This window comes from Coturnix japonica, chromosome 14, assembly GCF_054131305.1.
Source record: "Coturnix japonica strain WE chromosome 14, WE-NBRP24, whole genome shotgun sequence".
NCBI lineage: Eukaryota > Metazoa > Chordata > Aves > Galliformes > Phasianidae > Coturnix > Coturnix japonica.
The window spans coordinates 1,502,426-1,523,900 of NC_140676.1; positions in this window are offsets into that span (position 1 = coordinate 1,502,426).

Genomic DNA, 21,475 nt, shown 5'->3' on the forward strand with positions numbered 1-21,475 from the left:
TTGAACAAACTATCCATTACAACCTATCGTGCAATGTTTTACAGAGGCAAAATTCCAGCTATCAAAGCAAGAATGGGTCAGGAGACTTTCTCTTTCTACAGATGCATTAGAATAATGGAGACAAAGCAGTTCCAGCAGACCCCTACTTCTCAGCCTTTAATCTCAGTGCACAGCTATCATGGGGACCTTACTGGGTGTCTGGTGTTACTGTCATTTTTCTTAATGAAAAATTAGCGAGCATAAGGAATAACTTGTCAAGCTATAGGGGAGCATTTCATGCATGACATATTTTTGCAGACGCTGTAACAGCAAGAGAAGCCAAAACAAATAGCAAGAAGTATTTTCATTGCCTAAAGTTGAATATGATTAGGATAAAGTGCAGCCACATTTCTAGGGGAAATTTATGTGCTGGCAATAATCAGACAATTTCAGCTCTCAGATCACTGCCCCTTTTCCCAATGAAAATCAAATTAATTAGTGCATTTTCCCCCTAAGAACAATTTTTATGCAAAGCTGAGTGCCAGCCCCTTTGCTTGCAGATGAGGTGAGCTCCCTGACAGCAACACTGGGCATTTCCCCCCTTCCCTGGCTACCCTTCTCTTTTTCCAATGGCTTTTCTTGGAGCCAGACCAAACTGTGGTGAACATCAACCCAAAAACTCTCAGCACAGGACAGCATCAGGGGGTTCTGCAGGCTGCAGAAGCAGGAGGACAAGGCTGCTCATGCCTTGGTGCAGCCATCTGCCTACTGTGATGATCCCCCAAGGAGAAGATCTCAGCAGGAGTAGGGCAGCTCTATCACATGGCTGGGATCACTGCTCACACCTCTGCCTTCATGACACTGGTTTGATGCCCATGATCTGAAGAGCCCACACGTAAACCACTCCCTAAGTTATTCAAGCTAGGGATAATTAGTGCTATTTGATGGCATGCTGCAGCATCACCATACTGTTTTTACTATCCTATTACTTCCCTTCACTGAGCAGCAAGAAGAAAATCTCAGCACTCATTGCATTGCCTGGGCAGATCTTGGGCAGGCCAATTAGCAAATGCTTTTACTCTCTTTTTCTTACTAATATTATTTCTTCTTAGAGTTAAAGCTGGAAAAGACCTCTGAGATCCCCAAATCCACCATGTTCCTCAGTGCCACATCTCCAGTTTTGGAACACCTCCATAGGTGGAGACCCAGCACTCCCTGGGCAGCTGTGCTGGTGCATCACTGCTTTTATGGAGATGAAAGTCTTCCTAATATCCATTAACTCTCTCTTCATGCAATATGAAAGCCAGTTAACGCAGACAAACACAGCACGGTCCAGCTATGTGAACACAGTGCCTGATGCTGCTCTTTGCAAGGGGTGGATGCCTGCACAGTTGGCTCCATCAGCAACTGCCCCAGCTCCTCTATCCCCCTTTGAAGGCTGTCACTCCTTTTTGGTGACTTTAACAGCCCCAGTGGTCACTGAGCCACTTTATGAGCTCAGGATTTCTGCTGGGGCTGAAGGCAGGAGAGCAAAGGCTGGAGACAAAACATCCCGGCAGAAAGATTGATGGTAATTGTGTAAGCTAGCCCTTAGCTCACCCATGATTATAATTACGTTAAATTGCTATTTAATGGTTTTCACATCATCTTAGACAGTAAGTTATTTTTGTAATCTTTATTTAAAATAAACTTCTTTTTTTTCTTTTTTTTCTTTTTTTTTTTGTCTTGTGGCTGAAACTTCTCTCCCTTCCAGTGTGTTTGGAGATCTGTTCGTTCTCATTACCCAGGACTCCAGCATCACAGTTATTACTATAAGATGAGAAAATGAGTAGCTCCCCCAAAAGGGCTTCTTGGTGAACAGTCTGTCTGCATGGAGTAAAGGGAAGCACAGCTTCCCTTCATTTGTCCATACAATCAATAAGGTTTGAAAAGATGACCAAGGTCACATAATCCAACCATTAACTTATCACCACTATGCTTTAGTTTGAGACAAAACCAGTTACGGAGCATTTATGGGTCAAGAAGTTTCACCCACAATTATTTCAAAATAAAAAGCTAGATTTAAGTAATAATTAACTTAAAACAAAAATTGCAAAAAGGCCATTCGAGCATCTTTTTGCCTCATTTTCATGGTAAAGCATCTCTGCACTCAGCATGTGATAATTTGTGAGAGCTGAGCACCTCAAACAACAGCTAAAAACAAGACCAGGTGCCTTCTTCCTTAATCCCAATGGAGAAACATGGTGAATTCAGTGAGCCCTGGGATGGATCATCCCAGTTTCACCCCCAAATCCCCCCGCGTGCAGAGGGCAGCACCAATGTCCCCCTCTGGAGCATCCCAGGGGGCTGCAGGAGGAAGGCACAGGAAAATGGTGCCAGAGCACTGCGCTGGGACAGAAGTGACCTCACAGCAACCGGCGGCTGGAGCAGCCGGGCAGCATCTGCAATTAGCAGCCCCATTCCCAGCCACAGACAAAGCCGGAGCTCCACGCGCCAGGCAGGCACAATGCAGCAAACCCGGTCACACTCATCACCCTCACTTTGGGCTGTATCAACAAAGCCACCGGCCTAATGAGCCAAGCTTTGGCAGAAAATGACCTCATGGGGACGGGACCCCGCCGTGAATCCGCTCTTTGTTGCTGCAGGGGCTCAACACGCGGCTGCGCCGAATTGAAGCTGCTGGTGTAATCTGCTCAAACAGCTTATCCACCCGGATGGGGAAAGAAGCCTTCCCCACCTGCATGGTTGCAGGTTGGCTTCCTAACCCAACCTCACAATATTTCTCTGTGCCCATTTATCATGGAAATAATACAGGAGGCAACAGGAGAACGCAGTGAAAAAAAAAGATTACTAAAGACCTTTCTCCTCCTTCTGCGCCGCAAAAAAACCCCAACCGCTTCCAGGTTGGATATTAGGAACTATTTCTTCTCTGAAAGAGCAGTCGTGCATTGGCACAGCTGCCCAGGGTGGTGGTGTGGTCACTGTCCTAAGAGGTGTTAAAAACCATGGAGATGTGGCACTGAGGGACATGGCCAACGGGCACAGTGGGATGGCTCAGGGATCTCAGAGGTCTCCTCCAACCTTCTGGCCCAAAGTATCCCCAGTATCACATTGGACCACACTGTTGGAGCCATCATCCCAACCACTTTGTGAGCAAACAACACAATAGCGCAGTGAAGAGAGGGGAGCAGGGAGCACTGTGGCTCTGCACCAGCCCTGAGCACCAATGGGCATCAGACCCTCCATGCAATGCTTGGAAATACCACGGCACTCGGTTCTGAGGCACAAGGAGGGCAGGGCCCCTCGGGAACTCACAGTTCAACAAAAGTTCACCAAAACAGCTGAGTCCCCACGCAATACACGCTTCGGGTAATTAACATCTGACATAATTGTGCTGGGTTGGAGTGCCCAACCAGCAAACAAAGCCCACAGTTCGTTTGCGTTTTGTATCCACACGGTGTTGGAACATTGTGTGCTGCTGCACTGTGCCTTTGGCAGCTGCAAAGCCATCACTGCTCAGACACCTCTTGCAGCCTCCTACCTTTGCACTATTAAAATCATTTGAACAATGCAAGTGAAGCTTTTAGTCAATGTGTTTGTGCTCAGGTCCAATGAAAGCATTGTGGTAGAGCATCTTCCAGAAAACGCAGTCTTCAGTGCAACAAGAAACCTTATCTGCAATCTAGAATGCAGACGGGGAAGAAAACCCATTGAGACATCAGCTTCCCCTTACTTGCAGTCCATGAGGGATGATTCTCTATGGGCCACTCTACACAGCTGGTGACAGCAAACTATGGCATTCTTAACTGACCTCCCTCCCTTGAGAGAAACTACTTGCCAGCTCTACCAGATGGGATTGGGGCAGCATGGAGCATCCTTGGGATCTCCCCATGTCAACCCCAGCTGCACTACTCCAGAGGCACGAAAAAAGGCGAGATCAGGGTGAGAAAAAAAATCAAAGAAAACACTGCAACTAATACTTGTTGCAGCAAGCTGTGGCAAAGCACAGAAACCTGGGCTGGGTATTTGAACAAATCCATTTACCCACGCTTCACCACATGCCTGGGGAGAAGGCAGATCCCAGAGGTGGTCTGCATCCATTCCTGCATCAGGAGTTTCATGCACACATGGCATGATTGCTCCATTTCCTCCAACAAACATTATTCAGCCCAGTGTCAATGTACAGCTTTGTGTTCCCTTCGCAGTTCCTGCATTCATAATCATCACTGGATAGAAATCCAGGGACAACCTGGGTGCATTTTCCCATGGTGGGTGGCACTGATGATCATGGCTCTCCCTGCCCAATGCAGTCAACCCAACACAGTGTTTCCTTCTGCTGCCCCCTCCTCTGCCCCTCAGTCCACTTTTCACTGCTAGAAACACCACAAGCTCCATCCTTTCTCCAGCAGGCTTACTTTAAATCAGATTTAAAAGCCACTGGAGAGGACTCTATGGACACACATGGTCAACAATCACCAATTTCCTCACGATGAAGTGCATAAAGGAAAAGCCCAGTATTTATTTCCACCTACTCATGAGCTGCACTGCATCACGTGAGGATGCTGGAGGACATCACTGCTGCTTGTGGGCACAAGCAGGGCTGAGCTGAGAGGCATTTGGGGGGTGAGCAAAGCACCCTACACAGCAATGGAGATGCTGTAAAGCGTTGGCTGGGGGAGGGCTGCTTCCCAACGGATAAAGAAATAGTAACACGGATCCACTCACATTATCACTAATTACAGGGCTGAGTACAGGGCTCATGTCAGCTTCATCAGTTGGGACTGTGATTACAGCACAAATGTTTGGCTGGAAACATTTCTTTCCAATAACTTTAATTAACTTTAATACTGTGTTAGTCACTCTTCCTTTTTTAACATCAGTATCAAGGAGGGGGCTTTCCAACGTGCTGGTGGTGATGCCAGTTCACAAAGCATAGTGAGAAAGCCAGCCAAATGCCCAAAGGGACCTCTGCCATTTTGACAACACAACCTTTTACTGCATGAAATAAAACAGAGGAAAAGGACACCAGGTCTGGTGCCTGGCCTGAGTGATTAGAATAAATTGAATACTCCATTGAAAGCTTGAATATTTGTGCAGTGAAACCCCTTCTGTGTTAGCTTACTGTTGCTTAGTGAGCATGGTGGCAACACGTTGGTGGCAGGACTTGATCTTAGCTCTTTTACAACCTTAGCTATTCTATGCTTCTGTGATTCTCACAGAGTCTCACAGAGTGTGGCAGAAAATGACAGCAAGCAGAGGAACACTGCACTGAGAATTTAATACAAATTTAGAACATTCAGGCAACAGAAAACCCTATCAGACCTTAGTGGTGGGGTCCCAGGCCCAACAAAACCCAGCCCAGACTCTCCAATAATACCAGCAACTCAGCACCAGCTTCCATAGCCATTCCATCTGACCTGTGAGCCATCTCCTTATGACAAAATACATCACAGCACACACGCTGTCATAGGGCATCATCAACGTTGGGTACACCAACAGGACCTGAGGTCAGGTGCAAAACCAACACTGCAGTCCGACATGGGATAATCCACCGCCTTTCATCCTGCCCCCTAAGACAGACAGACTGGCTTACACCCAGCAACCCGAGATCAAATGTCATTTAATAGTTAGCCTGGTTTTTCTTTACTGACAGATCCCTGTATTGGTGCCAGGGCATTTTCCATTGCTATTTCAGGGTCACCACGTAACAACCCACTGTTTGATTTTTTGGGAAACCTGGCAGTTTTGGTGTGAAGGATGGAAGAAATGTTTGCTTGCTGGAGTCTGGTGGGTTACACTGTGGGCTTTAACTGGGATAAAAATAGGAACTGGTTACTTTCCAAAGGGAAAAATAAACTGCTAAGTTTCCACTGACTTGGGGTTGCAAAAATGCATCTTGGATTCTGGAGCACTTGGTAAAATATTGTGGTTTCAGCTTGGTAAATAGCAGAGAGCATTAGTTTAGAAATAGCAGTGTAAATACACAGCTTAATGGGGTAGTTTGCTCCAGGTTCTTTTTTTCTTTGGTCGCAGGCTCATCAACCTGCTTTAGTTCCAGTGTAAGTTGGCTTTCAGGGCTGGCTGTGCACTTTAGCTGCTCACCTGCCATCCAAAAATGAGCTCAACTGCACCTTAGCAAAATGTGTCACAGAACTGTCTGAGTTGGAAGGGACAATTAAAGGCCATCCGGTCCCATTCTGCTGCAATGAACAGGGACGCCCACAGCTCCATCAGGTGCTCAGAGCCCATCCAACCTGACCTTGGGTGTCTGCAGGTGGTATTCCTTAGAGCACCAGGGCAAGCAGAGAGAAAATCCCATCCTGGTCCAACATTCTGAGCGCACGAACCGGCTGCCCTGCTGGCTCCAGCCCTGCTTTGCCACTAGATGGCACAGGCCATTGAGAAATGCTTTATTTTATCGTCTTAACCCCAGCAGGACCTGGAGGAATATCCTATGCCTGTATCAACTGGTGACAGCTGAGCCTGTGCTGTCGATTTCCTTGCTACCGCTCTGGATTTTTTTTGTCCCCATCCTCATCATCAGGTTTTACCAGCAGGAACGGTGTGGGAAAAAGGATTTCAAAGCCACATGGAGTTGCGGAAAATTCATTTGGAAGCAGATACCTGCGCACAGCACACATCCAAGTATCCATCAGAGCAGAGGATGGGGGTTCCTCACTGTTCACACCAAGCCAAGCAGTGTTTGCCCACCAAAACGTCATCAATGTGGCTTCATAATACAACAAGCACCCAGGTCACAGTAATCAGAGGGCTGAAAGATGGTTAAAAATCACTACACAACAGCTGCCTACTCATTGCCCAGCAGTGTGCTCTCAGAGACCACAGCCACTGCAGACAGCCTCCACCTACAGCAGGGATATAGGGCTGATGCTACTTCTACACACAAAAGATGTGCAGCAGTGCTGGTGCTGTGGGACTGAAGCTTGTAAAAACAGCAGAGTGAGCAGTTTTCTTCTTTTCCTTGTTTTCCACAATGAGCAAAGAAGGATTTTGCTGCTATGGCACTGAGCTTGGCAAATGGAAAAGGAGAATATTAAAGCTGCAAATGCTTCTGGGGAACAGTCTGCCTTTTTACAAGCACAAATGCATGCAAACAGCAGGTCCCAGCAGCAGGAAGGTTTGCAAATCCTCATGCCAGATATAGGAGAGCATCCCTGGTCAGCTGCAGGCAATGGGTCCAGGGCCAAGCCTGTGCCCCAGGCTCCTCTGCCCCTTCCACCTCAAACTTTTTACCTTTTCTTCCCCAGCTCCAGTTCAGCCTCTGAGCAAAGCCTTCTGGACAGAAGGAGCTCTTCAGGCCTGGCAGAATTACATCTGCCTGTTCTTCCCAGCCCCAGTAGCCCAACTACATCAACCTTAGCAAAGCATCTCCCCCAGCACATCCTGCCTCTTGCAGGAACTAGGAGCACCACAGGGTCCTTAGAGTCAGATAAGACCACTGAGATCATCTAGCCCAGCCATCCTTTGGATCCTGCCATGGATTCAGCCTTGCATTTAAAAGCTGTTTTATGCATACGTATCCATGAATTATTTATGCATAACATTTCAGTGAGCACAAGAATTGGCTCATTTGAGCTTAGTAAACAAATATTGAGTAATGTGAATTCCTAACAAGTCTGCTATTCAGCTCAATTTAAAAATCAGTAAAGCAAGTCATAGTGACACAGCCAACAAAACACACTGTCCATCAGTGCTGGTCTCAAAGTCACTCATCAGGAAATTAGCTTAACAAAATAATGCAATAATTCTGGTATGTGCTACAAATCCTCATCCTTTACAAATGGTTTTAGCAATTGGTTTCTTAGAGCAAGGATCTGCAGAAACAAGTCAGGCTCCAGCTCCTTCCTAGAAGTGACAAAGCATCGCCTCAACCTCTGCCCTCATGCACACACCATGAGATGGATGGACAGACAAAGGAACCAGAAGCCACCTCTCCAGATGTCCACACAGATCTGAGGAAACCAGGTGGGCTACAGGCACCCAAAGAAAGGGGTGTTCAGATGTTCTGGACCCATAACCAGGAATTCAAGGTACAAAGCCTCCTTATTATAACATAATTTGGATCAAAAATATCTCAGGTTACAGATGGGTTTGGGGTTGGTTTTGCTTCTTAACAGCCCTCCTGCCAGTAACATCTAGACATGTTAGTGGCATTAATTACAGAAAAGAAAAAAAAAAAAGTATAAAAAAGTGAGCCAGCAATACAAACCAAAGTCTGCCTGGAAAAGCTTTAAAGGACAAAATAAGCATTTCACAGGCTGAACCAGTTCCACCGGGTCTGCACGTGGAAAGATTGCAGCAGGCCCCTGAATGCACCCAGCAGCATCACCACCAGGGCATGACAGGGTGCCATTCTGCAGAAGCCAGAATGAACATGAAATATGGATAAGAGGAGTATTCACACTATAGGAGGTGTGTGATAGGCATTCAGACAATGGCAAACTTTCTCATAGGCAAAATGGGCTTGAATTGTGAACCCATCAAGCAAATATAATCTCCATGTTGTAAAAGATAAATTCATCCTCTTGCCACAGCAGAGGAAGCCCAGTCAACAGCTTCATCTTCAGTTCAGTTTGAGAGCTCTCATGGAGCCCAGTTAACAAATGAGTGTCACTTAAATGAACTACAGCCGTAGAACTAAAGCATAAGTGCCAGGGAAACCCATGGGTGTACAGGTCTGCGCAGGTTTCACAATTCAACACAATGAGAAAACCACAAAGATCTCAGAATATGGAATCATTACGACTGGAAAAGGCCACAAAGACCATCAAGCCCAACCACCAACCCAACACCTCCATGAGCAGCTTGTGCTGCAGAGCTCAGCTCCAATTCAAGTAAAACCAGGGCAATTCCAGCCAGAGCTGCCCCATTGCAAAGAAAACATCTTGATCCTTCAGTGCAGAAGAGCCATAAAACGGTCTTTTATCTCATCCTTCCACCTGAATCAACGTAACTGGAAAAGTCTTAGAGGGGTACACACCAACATCTCTAAAGAGGATGAACCAGCAGGAAGGCTTTCATGCAAGGCTCACAAGGAGCTGGGCAGGACATCCTGTGCAACAGCATTTCCCACAGTCAGTATTGAGAAATCTTCTTCCAAATGCCCTTAAACCACAGAGTTTGCTTTTTCTATGGGGATTCTCAGGGATAATTGTGGGGGCACAAGGATCTGCCCTCCCAGACAGACTTCTGCATCTCCCTAAGGGCTGCTGGTTGCCTTTTGGACAACTTGGCTATGATCCCCTCTGTCACACATCTTCCAATCCAGTCCAGGTAAGGCTGGGTGGCAAATTTTGAGCTGCTCTTTCCTGCAGCCTCCTCCAATGCAACAACACTCACAGCAACTAGAAGTCCAACCATAGAAAGGCACAGGCAGTGCACTGGCACATGGCAGCTCCTTTACCATCACTCCCAACATGGGAGAGCCAAGCGGTCCCCCCCAGCCCCGAACAGAGGTGAACCCACCAGGAGCAAACCCAGCACCTCACCCACAGCTGAGCTCTAATTGTTTAGAGGCTTAATAAGTTGTAACTTAAAGCTAGTTTACAGCTGTACACAGCAAAAAAAAGTCCTGTCGTAAAGAATTTATTACACTTCCTTTGGAAACGATGACAGTCCTCCAGTGAATGTTTTTATTGTTATTCATCATCTTTCGAGAGGGTTAGACAGCTCTGAAATACAGCTTTAATATGAGAGCCAAATGAGAAAGTGCAGATTTAAGGGGAACCTCGGCAGCTCAGGTTTCACTCGGTGCCTGCGGCGCTTACAGCATGTGGTTCTGATCTGCAGCTCAACTTTGTTGTACCCAAACTTCAACTGCACTAAATCCTTTTTGCAGCCACTGCAGAGGGATGAGAAGTGCACCCAACAGAGTCACCCTGCACTGGGATCTCTCAACTGGACACGGGATCTCTTGATTCTCCTACAGAGCAGCACTGCACCAGCACAGTCCATCCCTGGGGGTGTTCCAGAGCCCCAAGGATGTGGCACTGAGGATATGGGCAGCAGGTTAGGGTTGGGCTTGCTGATCTCAAAAGCCTTTCCCAATCCTAAGTAGGATCACTCCCTGCACCAAGACACAGAGAGGCAGGAGCACAGTTCCTCCATGCTTTGCTCCAATCACAGATTTGATTCAATCACAGAGCTTTACAGCCCCTAGGAACACACAGACACTGCACCTGCCTGGTCGAGGAGCCAGCTTGCTCGCAAGGAGCCCTGCAGCACACAGGGCAGCAGGTGCTGCTGTTCTCACTTTGTCCAACAGCAACCTTTGCATCACACTGCTTGCAGGTGCTGAACTTTTCCCCACCCTGCTTGGGTTTAAACAGCCCTAGGAAGGCTGAAAATCCGTGCATCAATACAGGGATAATCCCAGCTCCCCTCCCTGCCAAGGGAAGCGAGCAGCCAAGGGTTAACAAAAGTAACTCTCCTCCGCCAAAGAACATAGAGTCACACAAACCCACTTAGCACAACAGGGCAGGTCAGCAACACCCCCCATCAAGCCCTCATTTCATCCCTCTGTGCTCCATGCTGCAGAACTACACTGCCTTACAGCCTGCTCCCTCCCACATCAAGTAGAACTAGATGCAGCATTGTTGAATGCAACAGAGTTGCAAGAAGGGATTTGTTTTTCTGGCCAGAAACCAAATTACAGCCAGAACCCACCCCCAAAGCTGCCTTCCCCCACTGGCGCCATGCAGACCCAGAAGGGTCTCAGTGCCAAGCCAGAGCCCCATGGAACCAGAATCCCCCAAATCCCAAAGCAGCCCCATTGTGGGGAATGGAGCCATAGGAGCTCTGTACCATACAGCCCAGTGCGCCTGCCAGCTGCTCCATGGATGCTCTCACTTCTTGTGCAATTCTGTGTCTTTGCACTGATTTGGGAAGGAGGCAGAGGGAACTGAAGCACAGGGAAAGCAGGAAGCTCTGTGCAACCCCACCGTGTGTACACCCCTCAATTAAAAGTTGGTTGTAATATTAACTGGGGCAGGTGGGAAAACAGGGAGGAGGGAAATACACCTTTGTTTCCAGGACCTCACCTACACCACTTCCCTGCATGCATATTTATGCCCTTCAAAGCATTCCCCCTTAACCTGGTGCTAAGTCATTGCCACAGGATTTTCTTTCCCTCCTTAAACAAATAGGGCATCACACACAATTACACTCTGAGCACGGAGACAACCAAATACAGGCTTTGGGGGTACTTCCATGAGAGATCAGCAACAGAACAGCTTAAAATCTCACATGCATCAGCCATAATAAAAAACTAATTAAAGAAACTATGAAGAAAAGACAGAGCAATGATCCTGCATATGGCTCCAGGGCACAAACCCAGCCCTTCTCCCCAGCAGACACAGCCCCAGGAGGGCCCCCACCTGCCCATGCCACTTGCTGGGGGCAGATACCCCAATGTTGTGTATTGCCATTCAGATCAGGCATGGAGGAGAATACACTCTGCTCACAGGAGCTGCTGTTATTTGTCTCCCAGGGATGACTCAGACATAGGAACAAGGCTGAGGAGAGGATTAGAGCCTATTCTTCACTAAACTACTCTTTAAACAGCATTTAAAGAAAGATAAGAGCTCAGAAAATAAAAAGGAATCAGAGATGCATGTCTTCAAACTGCTGTCATCTCACAGACACAAGATCTATCCTTCCCCATGTGCACCAAAATCCAAACTGACACTTCCAGACATTACATCCCAGTTTGGGATATACCCCAATATCTGGATACTTAGTAGTTTCATGCAGCAGCCTGGTGTCCTCTCCTTTGCATATCAACATACAGATAAACCTACTCCCCTGTAGGGGGAAGGGCAATAGCAGGAGCACTTTAAGCCACCATCCCTAGTCACTGAGCCTGAGCAGAGGCGCTCACCCCAGCCCACCCCGCTGCCTGCATCTGTGCACTCCCCATTGGGGAACACCTCTGGATGCAGCTGTGATGCAGGGCAGTACCTGCTGACAGCAGCTGGCCGCACTCCAGCCTGCAGTGCTGGAATGGAGGGAGGACAGACAATGGCAGGAAGTTGTTGATGGCCAACTCAGCACTCGCTAACAACATTTGCTTCCTCTATTTCCCACCTTTCGCTACCCACAGCCTCTGTCACACACAGATCCTTTCTGTGCAATGAAAGGACCGCAGCACAGCCCTCATGGGAACACTCTGAGCAGCTCCTGGGGCTGCACTGGGGCTCTTCCATGACTGGAAATGCCCTCACTGCTAAGTAGGAGTCATTCCTCTAAGTGACATTGAACTAGAGGGCAAAGATACAAAGGATAGGCTGGTAGAGGGCTCCTCTTGTGAACAGCAGCGAGGCAAAGGCAGTGGTGGAAAGAATACGAGAACCCCCAAAATGGTATTTCTAGGTATAATTTTCTTTTGTTTTCATCTCATTCACTGCAAGATACAGCATTATGTTATCAAAGATGTGCACAAAGCCTGCTTTTAACACTAAGAAACAATGATGCAAATACAATTAAGCTGGTGGAAGGGATTCATCCCACCCAAGGCTGCTGCTTCATCAGGCACTGACATCTGATGAAATTTCCCTGTACAAGAAAGATTTCCCAAACCTAACGATTTCAATAGACCTTCGGGTTGTTTTACCATAATCAAAGTGGGAGAGGGTGGAAGCGGGGATGTGTGAATGCGGGCAGACCAGAGCTTTGAACAGCTCATGAAGGCAACCCGTTGCTCCCCAGGTGCATCCTGTGGTCACAGAGCAGACTTGACAAATTCCCTTCCTCAGTGGATCTCTCCTACATCACTTTCAATCCTCCAGCAATACTGGGCAACTCTATGAGGCTGAGCACATCACTAGGGAACCATAGTAGTTATGAACCCTTGGCTGGATGCTTCTCTATCTTGTTTGAAAGTTTGCCACTACCTACAAAGAAGTAGAAAACACCATTTTTGTATCCAAGATGCCATCACTACAGAAAAGCTCTGAATGAGAAACTAAAACTGGAACTGCTGCTTTGCTTCTTCACCTACTGCATCGTGCCCCTGGTCTGCATCTCCTGGAGGACCTGGAGCTTCAAAACCCAGATTGGAAGGAAAACAATTATGATGGGCTTAATTCATCTCAAGTCTTCTGAGGTCTTTCCAGCTGTTGGAAGACTTGGAACTGGCTTTTGCATATTTTGGATGACCTATTTATCCCACTGTTGGCAGGGCTGGGGAACCATTTTCCTCACCAGGCAGGTCTGGGTCATGGGGAGTTGGTAGGAAGGAAGGAAGGAGGTGGAAACTTTGCATAAATAACAGCCCTCGCCCCTTTCAGCGCCGCCTCATTGATCGTGCCCATTCCTTGGCTGGGAGGAAGTGGGACATTGGGGTTTGGTTTTGAAAAAAGTAAATCCCTTTTTGAACTGAATTACATAGTCAAAGCCTCAGATCTCTCGCCAGAGGCATGATCTCGCTGTAACAGACTTTAAAAAATAAATATGGCCCATGGCTGCCAGTAATGGGTCTTCTCTAATTAACCAAACATTCTGACTGCCTTCACTCAATAACGCTGAGTCCCTGGTAGCTAACCTATAGGAACTGCTCTCTGTTCCATTGGACACAGCTGAACTCTGCTCCACCCATCCCAAATTCAGCCCCTCCACGAGCATTGCCCAGTTTCCACAAGAGAGGGGCTGGGGGGGTGAGGAGCTGCCATTAATGTGTTAATTGGGTGGCAATGAGGCAAAAAAGGGTACAACCTGAGGTCTGAATTCATGCATAGAGAGAACCACAGCTCCCAGGAGTCTCAGATCAGATGTACATGGCACTACATGTTGAATGCCTACAGCATCTCAGGGTCTTTTCCACAGACACATACGTTGTAAGATACCATGTGCTCTGTTATTCTTGTAAGGACCCCGAAGATTAATTTACGAGGAGCAATTAGGCTTTCCAGACTTCTCCAAGTGAGGTGTTTACCAGCCTAGATGGATTTGCTACAGAGCACAGTGGGGAGATGTGGTCACACTGGATCACACCCAACACACGCACCTCTCAACCTCATCCCCAGAGCCATCCCAAAGGAATGCAAGGCAAAAAAACCCAAACTACCAAAGAGTTCTTGCTGACCTCCCCACCAGACCAGCCTACCATTCCCAAACCCGTCCAAGGCTGCAGCAGAAGCCACAGGCACTGCCCTACCCATAGCATCCCTCCATCTATCAGGTTAGCACTAACCAGAGAACTGCAGCAGAAATAAAACTGGTCCTTCACTGAAGGGCAGTGCTGGCTTTCTGCTGCTCTGTATCTTTATTTCAGAGTGGGATGCAGGCACTCAAACTCAACCAGTTCACCCATCCTACTGAATTCTCCACGCCTAAATTGCTTATAATTAGACATAGGGCATCATCCTCTAACATTACTGGGCTGGATTATGCCTCCAACTTTGGCTCTTTCTCAGCTCTTCCCTACCAGAGCCTGGAGATCCAGACTTTCTTTGCTGCTCCCAGAACTGGTACTGAGGGTTAAAGGAGCTGGTGGAGAGCAGAACCCTGCAGTGCTGCTCCTCCTTCCTCTCCAGCACTACCCAGACCACATTCCTGCTGGTTTTATATTCTTTTTTAATGTGTCTTTTCCTCACTTGAAGCCTTCAAGGCCATGATTTTGGAAAAGAACACTGAATTTCCCTATGTGATGGGAAGCTCAGCTTCCTCCACCACTGAGCTCTTCCCTACATGCCAAAGGGTGATGAATGCATCTTGGGATCCAGAGTGCCCACAAGACAGCAAGAACTGGCAGCAAAGAACCAGAAACAAGTGAGCACCTTATACCCTAAATAAAGCAAAACGATAACCCCAATGAGAAGAGTGGCCTTATTCCAGCAGTCAATCTGCCCCCACTCCTTGCCCACACCCCCCCTAGAGAACACCTTTTGGGGCCTCATACTTGTAGGTGATGATATTTTATTATAGCTCAAAACGAAAAGAAAGAAAGAAAAAAAAAAAAACACCCCGAGGAATGCAGTTTCATTGGCAGTTTCCTGAAACCCGAGCAGAAAGTTTATGAAAACCTTGGGTCATGTTTGGAGTTAGGAAACAGAATGAGCAATAGCTCTCCTTTCCCTCTTGCTGTTTGCTGAGCAGCACCACCAATCCCACAGTGTTCCCACTGCTTCTTTCCCTCCAGAAATATCATGGTTCCAAGCCCTGCTCCGCTGGCTTAGACATGAATTGGAAAGAAGGGTCTGAACAAGATCCTTCTTGCAGTTCACACACCCTCATATGAAAAACAAAGGATTAAGAAAGCAATTCGATCCCTACTTCCTACGGCTGAGTTGTCTGGAGCTGCTGTTATATGAGGTCAAAGGAAAAGCAGAAAAAACCCGAGCTGACTGTCAAAACAGAAAATGAAATTGTGTTTTCCCTAAGAACTAGGAGGTTATGTTGGAAATTAGCTCCAGAGCCAGCCTGGTCTGTACTGCTGTGCTTCCCTCTGCTTTCACCCTTGGAGAGCATAGCAGATCTGCTTTGGGTACACAAATGCCACCACCAACAAGAGGAGCAAAGGGAAGGGGCTGCTGCTGGGATTTGGGCAATTGCAGACTGACACTGACTGGGTGAATGCAGGAGCAAAGCTGGGCTTGTGGTCACAGGCAGCCCACCCCAAACTGCCACAGGGAGGCTTGACCCATTGTGTCATGTCCTCTTGGGAAGGTACCCAAGCTCACACACCAAGCACCCCCCAGCTCCGCCCATTCCTGCTCCCACATCATCACCACAATGTGCTGCAACAACCTCAGGATGCCACTTAGGGCAGATGCACATCAGCTGTAGGGCACCATACACATTGCTGAGCATTTCCCCTACAATAGCCCAGCAGCACACCACATGCTAGTTCCACAGCTATAGATGCAATAAAAGATATGGGGTCCAGCAGGACTGCTTCCTATCACATCTCCCACTGCTGGCACTGCTGTGTTGCCAAGCATAAAGAAGCACAGAGACCAATTTTCCTCCACCACCTCTCCCACTTGTGCCCAGCAGCACCTAGGAGAGAGCAGGCTGGAAGTCAGGGCAGGACATTGCACAGAGAGGCTGAAATAAGTTTGTGAAAGCAATTTTATCCCAGCATTTCCCAATTTTAAGAGCTGGACTTTGCATCCTTCAGATTCCTTTTAACATAGCTTTTCTGAAAGAGGATTTAAAGCAAAGACATTGGAGGTGGCACAGGAGCCAGGCCATGGGCAGTGCCTGAGCACTGGGAGTGGTGGACCTGCAATATTTCACTTTGGGAAGGAATGTCACACTTCTTCTCCAGGATGAAGCGCTCCTGGCCTGGAGGAGAATCCAGCCAAGAAGACAGAGCGACTCAGGAAAACAAATTCACTGTTTCTTATTGCTTGTATGTCTTCAAGAGCAGCTCACCAGCTCAATCCAGACCCAGCATGGAACCTGAAATCCATCTCCCCACTAAGTCCTGTGGTGCACCAGCACCAAACCCCAGCCAGCCTATCCCAGCACAGCTGGAGGGTCCAGGTATCTTTTGGTTTTATCCCACAGACAATGAAAATCTGTCAGGTTTCAATATGACCCACCAAAAGCAGGCATTCATACACGAAACACAGCACCTACTCCTCTTGAAGTCCCCTTTTTAATGTCACCCCAAACATCCAACATCCCAGCACAATCAACTGCAGAGACAAAGCCTTTCCATCTCCTCTCCCCAAGGGAAGTTTTACCACTGGCCCATCTTACTTGCTAGAGTTCCCCAACCCTTTGACTGCATGGGGTTGGAAGTGAACTCAATGCAGGCATGCAGCCTTGGGTTGCTGCTTTTAAATACAGCACAGGAAACAGATAAAAAAAAACAACAGTATCTTCAGAAGTGTTCCTGACATTACAGTACATTTTGCTTTTAATTCATTTTTCATCTCAGATTATTAGCTGTCAGAAGTTTTGCCATCTGAACAGGTCCAACCAGCTTTCACTGCATACCTCTACTGAAACCAGCTCTAAATGCCAATGGTAATTATGCACTGAGGGCAGAGGAGATCATTAAAATAAATTACCTGGATCCTGAAGCCTATATACTGCCCTCCTCCACAATTAAAGTAATTTCATATTTCAGCTCACTTTGTCACCTTGTCTATCTCTCCCCAAGAAGTAAATTAAACCCAGGAATGTATATTAGAAGTCTGTGAAGTTGTGTCTAGAAAATAGGGCTGCAGAGCTGGCAGGAGGAGCACACAGCACACAAGTCACACTCCCTGGGCTGCAGGCCTCCTGGTACAGCTTGCACAAGTGCTGCTGTAGAGTTAGAGTGAGATAAAAATGTCTCTGTATCACATGCATAACCATACTGAAGACCAACCTGGGCTGCTGCACTGACATCATGGGAACCTCCATGCGCTCAGCATGGCTTGGATGCACACTAGAACCAATAACAGATGTTTGTAATGGTTATTTGAAGCCCAAGAGAGGATTTGAACAGGGCAATGGGTTTTTAGAGCACTGGGTAGTGCCACATTCCTTTTCCCATTAGCTATAGTGGCTTTGTGCCCCTGAAGGTGACAGAAGGAGAAGAATCAGGACAGCCCCAGCCCATTGGGATGCTCCTACAGAGGCATCCAAAGCTTGGATGGGGATCTGGGCCACCAGTCCTCATCTGACCGCCCAGTGGAAACCTAGAGTAAACATTTGGCATCCACTCGCCCAGCTCATTCATCCCACAACAACACACTGCTTATTGTCTGCTGGACAAGCACTGCTGTTTCCTTACCCTGACCTTTCCCTCAGGCCCTGTTCCCCCGGCAACATCTCATTGCCCTTTATTTGCCATGTTGGCCAGACGCACAGTCATCGCGTGGCCAAACACTGGACCCCACAGCCCCACGTGGGCAGTGACCCCAGCAGCCCCGGGTAAGGAATGCCCACGGGTCTGAGCACGATCAGCATCTCCAGGCTGGCAGCACATCCACAGCATTTATTGTTCCAGGGCACAAGGGCTCTTTAGGGAGAAAAGCCTCATGAGTGCCTTTGCAGAGATTAGACCCTTTCCCTTCATTGCTATTATACTCGGAGATAAAAACTGGCGACGGCGGCTGAGGGAGTGTCTGACACTGCCTGTGTGCTCCTCTGTTTAAGCTGTCCCCAGCAGGGAAAGTGACCCAGGACTGACTGACAAAAAGGGACATTTTCCACATTGCTGTCTGCCTCCCACCACTGTCCCTGAGCAGTCAGACTGGAGCCACAGGATGCTCTCAGGGCTCAGCATTCTGCAAGTCCACCCATTTTGGAAAGCACCCCCCCCCCCACCCCCCACCCCCCACCGAGGAGCGATATTAGGAGTAATTTCTTCTCTGGAAGAGTGGTCGGGCACAGGCAAAGGCAGCTCAGGGAGGTGGTGGGGTCACTGTCTCTGCATGTCTTCCAGAACTGTGGGGATGTGGCATAGAGGGACATGTTGGTGGGCACAGTGGAGATGGATTGGGGTTGGATCTATGGATCTAAGAGGTCCTTTCAATAATGATGCTATGGGGACATTGCCACGCCCTGTCCCTATGGCACAAGGGACACCAGCATCACCCTCAAGCCTAGAGAGAACTTCCATTACCCAACAACCCAACCCTGCCACTCTCCGGGCATTAACAATGACCACCCAACCCAGCATCCTTACTGGAGGCACCAGGGGGAAGCAGTGTTGGATGAGATGTGCAGGAAAGCTGTGATTTGGTTACTTAGGGTTGCCAAGAGTTGGACTTGACGACCCTCAGGGCTCCCTTCCAACTTGGGACATTCTGTGTTTCAGGGGAAGGTGATGGAGCTCAGTAGCTCCAATTCTGTACATCCAAACATCTCTCTTTGCCACTAGCACGATGAAGACTCAGGATACGTCACCTCATCTGCTTCTGAGAAGTACCATGAGCACATCCTTACCTCAATTCATCCAGATCTACTGTGAATTCCCTGTATTTTTGGCTATGATATCACCTTTTTGCATACACTAGCAAGGAAAAAGCAATCATTGCCTCAGAGACATTTGTTTCCCAATACAAAATCAGTCCCAAAGCTCCACTGTGACACAGGAGGACACAATATGAGATCCAGAGGAGCACCCAAGGACAGCAGGGACCTGCCAGGAGCCACTGCACAGACAGCCCTGGTCTGCCAGCGCCATGCAAGCCCCATCTTGCTGCCACCCACCCCACCTCACCTCTAATTTTCTCTTTTCATGGTTTAAAGATTACAAGCAATTACAGTCTAGCCATGCTCACAGATTCACAGGTCTCAGAGGATGAATGCACCAAAGACAGGGATGCTACACACAGCAGCCCCCAGCTCTAAGCCACAGCACTTCCAGGCAGAGTTCTTGCTTGCCCAGCATCACACTGATGTGGGGTTTGGACATCGGGACACAAACAGCAGAGCAGTGATATTCCTGCCCCACTTGACTCACAGCCCTGCCTACTGATACAGTCTCAGTGCAGTAATTACTGCTGGCTTTGAAGCCAAACATGTGCAGAGTGCTTTCCCCACAGCTCTTTCACCCAAAGGACATCGCCCTCACCCCATACCTGCATTGAGCCCTTTGTAGTGCTGCCAGGGCAGCTCTCTGCTGCTCCCAACACTGCTTCTGGAAAAGACAGGATCTTTATGCAGAAGAGAATGCTAAATTAAAAGACAGAGCTCTTCTCTGCATAAAGCTCCTAAGTACAAAAGGTGTCCTGAATTGCAGCTCGCATTATCATGAAAAAGCCTTCTATTATTAATATTTTGACCCACTTGATGAGGGCACATTAAAGGATAAAGCTCCTGAATGGATTTGTATTGCACACCTCTCCCTGCCTGCCCTGTCCCTGAGCTGCCACCCCAAGAATACCCCATGCCCAGCCCTTCCATCCCACCCAGAGCCAAATGCAGCACGAAGCCCCTTGCTGGGCATGGAGGTTTCTTGCTCAAGTGCTACAGAACCAAGGCAAACTTTCCTAATGTGAGCAATTAACATTTTGGGAACAGATCTGGGCTATCCAAAGCCACCTTCCCTCTCTAAGCCCCAGACCTCCTGAAGTCAGCCCTAACCCATGTTAACTGAAAAAAGCCTCTGTGTGTCTGCCATTACTATTTCAGCCTCAATTACAGAACCCCATTAAGTAACACCACTGCTCCCCTAAAAGTCCTGTTGAGTTCTTTATTAGGAAAAGGTTTTGCAGACAGAGCCAAGCAGCCAAGTCCTCAACAAGCCAAAATATCATTTTCCCCATGATTTCAATGAAACAGATCTTTTTCCCCCCATATGCTTCAAAAATCCGAAGTTGGATTGGTTGTCACAAAGCAACAACAACATGGGACTAATTTTAAGGCTCCCAACTTCTCAGCAGCCAACATCAATGCTCAGCTCTTTCCACTCAGACACTGCAGCCCGAACTGGACCCACCTCCACCAGGAGCAGAGTGGTTGGAGACCAATCCCCACTCCAGTGCTACTTAAGTGGAGACAGTTTCCCAGCAACTTGTTTGCTCAGGATGCACAGCCATAAGTGACAACCCATCGTCCAGACCATTGCATTCTTTAGCATTTGTAATCGCATCCTCTCATTGCTACAGGAACTCGGTGCTTGCTGCTATTATCACTGCACACCTCGATGACCCAGTGCTGACACTTGGGGCTGATCAAGCCAACAGCCCACCATGAATCTTCAAGGAACTGTCAGGAGATAAGTGCTAATGGACGGCTCTCCCTCCCTGCACCTCGTGGTGTGGGACAGCATTGACCCTGATGGGCTTCCTCTGTTTCCATACAAGGAGGTGCTTCTCACTGCCAACAGCTAATTCCTAAGTAAATTCTTTTCAAATGTTAATTACAGTAGAACACGGTTGAATTTTACTGACCCCATCAAATCTGACAGGCAACTTCTCATCTTACCCAGAGCCACTTAAAAGAAAAGTAAAGTTGAATACTTCTTCAGGCTAAAATATTTGTTAGTCTAAAAGCCTGCAAGCTTCAACCATAACCTTGCAATTTCCCTTGTATGTATTTATGCTGATAACAGGTTCGGGATAGTAATTACTGGGCTTGTAAATACAAGCAAATATCAGGTCTCAGGGCCAAAGGCCAAAACCAAAGCATGTCTGGTGCTCAGGAAGACTGGTAACACATTGTAGCTCAATGACACGCAGACAAAAGAGGTTTGACTCCTAGATCAAGGCAAAGTGCGAGACAAGAAGGTGCTTGAAGATCAGGCTGTAAAACTTCTGGAGTGTGATCCTGGAGTCGATCCCTCCCACTTGGCCTCACCTCAGAGCAGCAGAACGACAGGTTCCCCTACATCACGGGACACCTACATCTTGCACCAGCAGAGGATAGATCCAGGGGTGCTTCTGACAGGGAAACCCATAGAACATAGAACCCATAGATCAATTTTAGGCCAGACTGGAAACCAGCAGCACTATCACCACACAGAGATCTTTGGCTGTGGGACTGGACAGTCCCCTCACCCCAAACCCAGATGCAGCCAGAGCCAGGACAT